Source organism: Corvus brachyrhynchos, unplaced genomic scaffold (genome assembly GCF_000691975.1).
Source record: "Corvus brachyrhynchos isolate BGI_N302 unplaced genomic scaffold, ASM69197v1 scaffold162, whole genome shotgun sequence".
Classification (NCBI taxonomy): Eukaryota; Metazoa; Chordata; class Aves; order Passeriformes; family Corvidae; genus Corvus; species Corvus brachyrhynchos.
The window spans coordinates 921,456-929,980 of record NW_008236696.1 but is presented as its reverse complement, the minus strand read 5'-3'; the positions used below and the strand labels follow the sequence as shown (position 1 = coordinate 929,980).

The window sequence follows — 8,525 nt, the reverse complement described above, 5'->3', positions numbered from 1 at the left end:
GGAACTCTGGGGATGAATGACCAGAGAGGCTGGGTGAAAGCAAAAAGATATTGGGGAGGAAGGACTGACTGAGACCTGGAAGTGGTTTCTGGTGAAGAAATGGGCTGGCAGGTGGCAAAAGGGGAAGGAGTTGCCAGCTGGGTGGTAATGGGGATGAGACAACGTGTCATCCCTGTGGCTCCCAAGGATTCCCCAAGGCTGGGCTGGGGAATTGCTTTTGGGAAGCGTTGAAGTGTTCCTGGGGCTTGAGCAGTGAGGGTGCCAGCTCTGAGGATCCAGGCTCTGCAGAGGAGCCCTGGTGCAGCAGGAGGGGTGCTGGGGTGGTGGCTGCCAGTGCTGACACCAGCCTGCAAGGGACAGGCAAGAAATAGAGCTGAAGAGGCATCAGATAAATCTGTGGCAGGTTGTGATGCTGCACAGGGGGGTTTGCTGCTCTCTTGGGGATAGCAATGTTGCCGTGGGGACTGTTAGCAGGTGGCTTCTTTGCCTGATGAGATCCCATTAAATATCTGAAACTTCGAGATGTGGTAGCACCCACGCTGGATGCTGGTGGGCACAGTCCCAACTTCAGCAGGGCAGGAAGTGCCCAAAGCGCTCACATTACAGGAAGCTAAAAATTTTCCAGGCTTGTGCTAAGTTCATTTATTTCCTCAAGAAAAATACTGCATCCCAAAGTAATCTGTGAGGGGGTGTCTCAAGGTTTTTCTGGAAGAGGAGCTGTTCCCTCTCAATAACACAAGGAAAAGCCCCTGATGAGCATCACCCAGCACAGTGAGCAGGGTATGTCTGGTGCAGGCTGATTCACAAGAACAGAGAGTTTTGACATTGCTGAAAGACAAAAAAAAAGTGGTGCATACTGATGGCTGTCACAGGAAAGGCTCGCTCCTTTCAGCGCCTTGGTGCTGCAAAATACACTTTTTACAAGACAAAGGTCTCTTCTCAGGAGTTTGAATGGCTGTTCTTAGCTATTGACAAGCCTGGAGTTAGCAAAATAGGCTCTTCTTTCTATTATGTAAGGTGATAAATATAAATGTACTATGATAAATAGTCAATGGAATATAATAAGTTCTTACACCAGTAAATGTGTTTAATTTTGTTCCTAGACAATAGCGACAAAGGGATGCTGCAGTGAATGCCTCACAGTGATAGAGTCTCAGTAGTGAGAGGAAATGAGATCTTTTTTCTGAAAGAGGAGAGAGAGAGAGGCTTTGTGAATGAAGAACAAATCTGAAAGGTGCTGCTTCTTCCCTCTGTTTATGCTCTAATATCAATACAGGGAATAACAGTGGAAGCTGCAGCTGCAGAGGGCACTAGGGGTCACCCCTGTCTTATCTATGTCATCTGGATTTAATTCTGAAGTAAGATAAATAACATGACAGGAAACAAAGCCAGGCTATTCTGATTTCTTTTTCTTTCTTTTTTTTTTTTTTGTTTTTAATTGTGTGGGCCAGACAGCTTGCATTTCATTTCTTCATTTTCCCCTCCTGCCTGCCTTCTGTCTGTCTCTCCTTTAAAACAAAGCCCCAGGAAGCCAGTGGGTTGCAGCCAGGGAGGATGTTATAGATGCAGGGGACTTGTATCAAAATTCCCTCTGTGTGGCTCCCATTTATTTAGAGCAAAGGTCAGGCAAATCACAAACGCTAAGTCAGTCGGGCAGAATCACAGAGCAGTCTTGGCATGTTCCTGCAAGTACTGCAGAGCAAACTGATTGCAGCCATGAATAGCTCCCTTGTAGTCCAGAGAGTAACTCCTGACACGTTTTGCTCTGCCTGCCCAACAATCCTGTGCCTAAAGATCTTTCCCTCCCCTTTTTGTTCCCCCAACTAGATAAATGTCCCTGATTTCTCATGCAACTGCATCTGATACTTGCATTTGAAGGAGGATTTGGTGTCTGGGCTATGAAGAGAATTGCAAATTCTCTTCTCTGAGACTTTTTTTTGACCTCGTGTTTAGGAAGCAACCACTGCTGTCAGCTTATTCTGCCCAGTGTTGGAGTTGTGCATTTTAAGGTGGGATGCAAGATGTCTAGGGAGGAAAAGTATTTCTTTATGGAGACAGATGATTTTTCACTAGACAGACAGGCTTTCAGGCACACAAGATGTGATGAAGAGGCTGCACCCCCTACCAGCCTGCTTTTTTTAGCTCTAGTAGTTGATGTTGCAAGATGTGGATCCCCTTTTCTCTGCAGATAAATTATGGTAAATTGTGGTGGCTTTTGTCACATGATGTGGCAGAAGTTGAAAGTTCAAGAGAACTTAAGAACTGGCCTGTCAATTTATTGAAAGAATCAGCTGCCAGGAGCTGGGAAACGATTATAAAGACAGAACTTCTGTCTTGGAAAGTCTCTTTCCTGCAGATCCCTGGAGACAGGGAGAGCTGCAGAGAAGGTTCCCCATACCCATGCCCCGCTTGCATGCTCCTTCCTAAGCACCGGCTGTAATTCCCTAGGGGTTACACCCTGGGGTTGGGTGGTGCTTAGCCTGCCCTGCCACACAAGAGCAGAGACACGTCCTTGTATCATCACAGGGATGATAAAGCTGCTTGGAGCGCGTCACTGTAGGGGCTGTTTCCAGCGCAGTGCGAGGGCAAATCCAGACTCGCCACCCGAGCTGTGCTCAGGGCTGGTGGCTGCACACACAGGACACCTCTGTCCCTGCCACTGGCTCCTGCCAGCTCCAGGCCTGGCCATCAGCTGCCTCTTAGCTCAGAGCTGGTTCAGTGTCAGCTCAGGTATCTGTGGGCTGCAGCAAAGTTATCACCTAAAGGTGGAGGAGTGCTCCAGCTCCCTGTTTTATGGTTTTATGTAACATCCAGCTTATATAAGACTTGGTCTGTTAACAAAATGGGTGGAGCGTGTCTCGCTTGGATTCCTCGCTAAAGAAACACTCATTACTTAACGCTTACTCAAGTGCTCATTGCATAATTTAAGAATAATTTACTTAGTTCCTTTCCCGTTGCTAATAATAACACGGTGACTTGGCAACCTGTTATGGACAAATGATAAAACATGTAATTCTTCATTCAATGAACTGCACCTTGGAATAAATGAGAAGAAGTGCTGTTGAGGTAGATGTGGGGAAACTGAGACATACCCCAGAGGGACTTAATAGGAAAATAAGGCATGCCCCAGAGGCAGAGGATGGAGGAATGAGACATACCCCACACCCCAACCCTGGGCTGTGTATTGCTTTCTTCTTGCTGCCTCCTGGCAGGAGACAGTTTCAGGGTGCTGGTAGAGGAGGAAGGACGTTCTGGCCTTGCCAAGATGGTTTGGCCTGCAGGATGTGCCTGGGGACACAGTGTGGATAGCACAATCCTCATCTTCAGGGTTCCACTCAGCATTGTTTCCCACGTGGAGGGAAAAGCAAGGGGTGAGCAGGCAGCAGCACTAAACACTCTGCAGCCCATGTCCTCATCCCAAAGCTGATTTGGATCCCAGGGAAGTCCCACTGGTCTCTGTCATTAATTAAATGCCTTTCCAGATCCAAACTTCAGTCCTCCAGCAGGAAAAGGTGGGTTGTATCCTGCTGTGTGGGAACGGTAAGGCATTAAAAGCTGTCAGATAACCAGACCCTGTGGTAGAGAGGACCATGTAAATTGTTTTCAGAGGGACTTGTTCAGCTCACTCAAACCTGGCATTCACGTTCCTGCAGGGCTTTAAATAGAAAGACAGTGTGTGTCTGAGCTCAACACCATACGGAGCGGGTTTGCACTCTCTCCTTCCTCCAGATCCTGTGCTTCATGTACTGACGTGCTTGGCATTCCTTGAAGTTTTGTGAATTGCTGCAAAAAAACTCCAACCCTCCTTTTTATTTTATTTTCACCCTTTTTTTTTTTTGTCCCCCCTTAAAGCCTTGCCTTTCCCTGCAGCCCTGTCCATATCCTTGTCCCTCCACCGCTGCTCGGGGCAGCTGCCACACGGTGGCATCCAGGTATCTTGTGGAACGATGCACCAGTGAAGAAAAGGGCGGGATAGCTTGGATTCGGGCGTTTCCTGGCCAAAAGCAAGTTTGTGATACAGGAAATATGTATTATTTTAGCTCTGAGGCGCATTTCTGTCCCCTGAGGCTCTGAAGGGGTGATACAGAGGGGAGATGCACTGCTGCACGGGAAATCAAGATAGACACGGTACCTCATGAATTATTCTATATATTTTTCTTTTTTTTTTTTTTTTTTTGAGGGAGGGGGATTTTTAAAATTTTTCATTTACCACTTTCATCCACACTCCCACCTCCCGCCGAGAGAAGGAAAAAAGCCCCAACCAAACCCAAACAGCAAGAGCTTTGTTTGTGTTTCCATGGGAATTCTGTGAGAGGAGAAGGGTGTGAAAGAAAACTGAAATATTCTGGCCAAATCTGATAAGGTTTGGATCCTGAGCAGCCCCCGGGCTTGTCTTGTAGCAACTAAAGTCCAGGAGTCCCGCTGTCCCCTGACTGTGCAGGGGGGCTGCTGCTGTGTCATGGGAGGTATTACACTGCTGTGGAATTTTGCCAAAAAAAGCCATTTGGCTGGGAGGAGACAAGACTACAACTCCCAGGAGGCCCCGTGGCCAAGTCAGGCACTTCATGCTGAAGTGCCTTTCAACAGAATTTCCTCCCCTGCCTGTTCCCTCAGAGTTAGGAGGACAGTAGTGGTCCTTGAAGGGGAGAGGAGGAAAAAAAGCACTTGGCAATGTCATTTCTACAAACAACCCTGCCTTTTCCTTTTGGAATACTGCTCTTATGGGACAAACCAATAAAATCACTCTCTTTTTTTGGTGCATCTATGTGGCTTAATGCCTGCTGGCCCACACTGGGTTGTCTTGGGTTGCTCCATCCTTGGCAGTGTCACCAGTGGCTGCCTCAGTGTGGATCCACAGGGTTTTTCTGAGATGTCTGGTGCACACCTCCACGGGGCTCCATCGCCTGCTCTGGGTGCTGGGGGGGCACTGGAGTCGGGGTTGGAGCTGAGCACTGTTCTGCCCCATCCCTTGTGCCCCTCCTGGGAGGATGTGAGGCCCTTTCTCATTGCACTGCTCCGAAATGGCTACAGCAAAACACATCTCCAGTCCCTAGTGAGGTGACACTCTGGGATACAGGGTAAAATAGCCCTTTTGTCCTAAAGAGCTGCAGAGTCGCTGTGCTGTGGGGCAGAAAACTCTTTGCTCTATAGTCAGGACATCTTCAGCAGAGGTTGGGGACAGGCTGCGGGAGCAGGAGGCATGGTGGTGTCCCGTGCTGGAGCCTGGCTTTACACAGAGCCAAAGTAAACCCTCATCTCACCAAGGATGATAAAGCTGATTCCTCCCTTCCCTGGGGCTCTGCAGGCTCCTTCCCAAATGTGACCCAACCAGGGGAAAACAACTCCTTATTTTTTCCCCTAGTTCCCCTCTGGTCCCTGTGGCTTGGCAGAGGCAATAACATGACCCAGACTTGGTGTCAGGGAGCCCCTGGATGGCTAAAGAGGAAATATAAGGAGGGAAAAGGCCCTTTCAATGCCTGCAGATATGAAAGACAGGCAGCAAAATACTCCACTCAAGCATTTGATGGTTGTTTTTTTTATTTTTCCATCTTTGATGTGCGGGTTGCTGTGAACAGTGTCAGGAGCACTGGGCTGGGGAATAGCCATTATTAAATAACACTGGGGTTTGTCCTGGTGTAGCTCGGCTCATTTAACAAAGGAAAAGCAAATGGGTGATAAGAATCTCTGTGGGCATAACCTTGTATTTAGGTAACACCTGTGTTCAACATGTCAGACAAATCCCTGATGTGGCTCTGCTGAGATCCTTCCTGCACTCCAACCCATTGGCAAAACTGCCTTTTGCCACAGAGGAAGGGGAGAGTGTTTCTCTGGGTGTGAAAAAACGGTTTGAGAGACTTGGAGAAGGTGATGCTTCTTTGTGCTGTCACATGTTCACTCCTGCCTGCTCTTAGTTTGGCATTTATTTTCCCCCCTTTTTTTCCCCCTTAAAGCCTTGCCTTGTTTGGCATTTCTCTAGTTTCCAGCAGCTGCTGTCCCTCTGCTCCTCCCCCTTCGCCCTGCGTTGTGATGTCAAGTGGTGACCAAGATTGAAGACAATGTCCTTATTTAAAAAGAATGCCTGTTTCTTTTCCTGTACTATCTTTCAGCTGATGGATTGGGTTTGGTGTGCAGCAGCACAGGCTTTCAGTTCTCCAAGAGCCCTTCTGCAGATGTCTCTACATGCCTCATGTAGCCCCACTTTTGGCCACATCATTGGGCATGGACATGAAAATTTTTAGAGAGAAGAAAAAAATATGAAGTATGACTAAATAACAATTTAAAAAAAAAAAGTTGTTAATATCAGCACCTTTTTTACAGACTGCAGCAGCGTCAAGCCCTGTCTGTCACTCAGAACACTTTTTGCTCCAGAGTCTCGCCTTAAATACGAAAACTTCACACCCCTGTGACGGCACCAGGCATCCTCTGAGGGATGTGTGGAAGTTCCTGAGGATTGAAAAGCAGGTGGGAGAGAACCAAAGAAACTCCCGACAGATAATACTGTGCCTCTTCAGTGCTCAAGATATTTTCGAGGGTATGTGCCAAGTATCCACTTTATGAATTGCCTCTGGGACAGGGAAGGTTCTGGGAAGTGTAGAAAACCACTAATGGGACATGGGCACAGACAGTGGTGTTTCTGCTGGGAAAGATAACTGTGTGTGGACAACCTGTTCTGTTGTGGTGCTGCGGAGGGGGGAACACTGCAAAGTAGAGGCCAAAATGCTCACCTACATTGGGTGCTCTCTCCTGCTACTGGTCTAGCCCTGCTCACTGCCAACATAAACCTACAGCAGAGAGATTAAATATGCATTAAGTGAGCTAAGGTTTATGGATTTAGAAAGATTTGCCAGAAATCAGCCAGTCACATAGAGGATGAGCACTGAAATGAGCTCTGGGTGGGAGGGCAGGGGTTTTTCTGCAGAGAAAGTTGTTTTTCTCTGTGTTTGGTATGTCTCTGCTCTGCATCAACAAAGTGGAAAGGTGTGCAGAGATGGGAGGTGGCAGAGGTCCCCTGCAGCCTGCTGGCCTCCTGCCCAGGAAGCTGTGAAGTGAACAGAGAGGATGGCAGAGACTGGGCATCCTGGGCAGGTGGGTGCCCTGAGGGATGCTCCCTGTGCCACCTCTCCACTCATTCCTCTTCCATACGTTTAGCGTGAAACCTCTCTGGAGTGCTGGGTAATGTGCCCTTCTGGAACATGGCTCTGCCCACTCTTTGGGGTGGAAATGGCAATGATACAGAGTAACTTCGAGTATTTCCCATTGCCCTGCAGTGTTCCACCCCAGTTTCCTCTCTTGCTTTGTTCTCTCCCGACACTGAGTGCTACAAATGTCTGTGCTTTTTCCTTGCTCAGTGCAGCCAGCACTGCTGAGCCACCTTGACTCACAGCTCTCCACAGATGCTGAATGGGGCAGTGTTTGAACCCAACCCCATGAGCTGAAGGAAACCGTGTTGCAATGCTATTGGGAACCCACCTTAGATTTCTAAGTTTGATTTTAGGTGTGAAGCACATCACTCACACTGGTTTTGTTAAGGTGTTGGTAAGCCAAGTCATAGTAAACCCAGTGTAAACGAGCTGAGCCTGTGTGTTACAGGTGTGCCCATAAACAAGGCAGGTGCTGCTCTGGTGGAGAATGTGATGCTTCAATATTGCACTGCCAGAATAGGGGATAGAGGCTGCCTCTGAATCAGCAGTGATCAAAGTTGGGTTATTTATCTCATCTACATTTGAGGACTCTGGTTCAGTTCTTCATGATTTAAAGAAATAAAAAATAAAGTCATTTAAGGAAGAAAAATATCCTAATAACCACGCTGAAGTCTTGCTGTAGAGATAGAAGTGGAATCACTGGGTTCCCTGAAGAAATCACCAAGATCTCCCCGTACAGCTGCAGCAGTGAGAGCTGCAGTGCTGCAGACAGATTTTGGGCGTTTCACCAGCACTCACGGCTGGGTTATAGCTGGAACCTGCTGGGGATTTTGCTTATCCGCATGTCAGTTCAATGCTTCTGCAAGCACAAAAATTTTCTCTCTCGCTAAAAAATCTGTTTCTTTGCATATTGAAAAGGGCATATGGGAAGTAACATGGTAAATGCAGCATGTGCAGGGGAGGATGGCTCGGATCCGAACAGCACCGGACCGTAATTATTGGGTTGTCTTATGCTGAAAAAACCCCCATCGCATGTGCAATTAATAATTGTTAATTTGCACACGCTTCTTCAATTGGTTTCCCTGGCCAAACGCAGTTTCTCGGTGACGGCGAGGAACATTTGCTTCTCCCTCTTGGAGTGTCCGAGCACGAAGCGGAGAGCTGCGCTCCCTGTAGAAGCGGCACTCGGAGCGCGCAGGAATCCCAAAGCCCCTCCACGCGCTGCGAAGTTGGAATTAAACAGCCCAATTCCTCCCCTCTCGCTCACTCTGCGCTTCCCTCGGCTCATCACCCTCACCCTGGGCGGGGCGCGGGGTGCCGTCCCTCCCCTGGGCCGTGCCTCCGTCCCGGCAGCGGCCGCGGTGCCCTCAGCGGGGACGGGCG

At 48.4% G+C, this 8,525-nt stretch overlaps 1 protein-coding gene across 1 annotated transcript in view; it reads left to right on the top strand.

Moving 5' to 3' along the window:
• Positions 1 to 8,525, top strand: part of PLD1 (phospholipase D1) — a 74,009-nt gene that overhangs the window by 4,470 nt on the left and 61,014 nt on the right. The window contains exon 3 of the mRNA XM_017726876.1: positions 6,319 to 6,532. The gene's annotated coding sequence lies outside the window, so the exon portion shown is untranslated. The remainder of the gene's footprint in view (positions 1 to 6,318; positions 6,533 to 8,525) is intronic.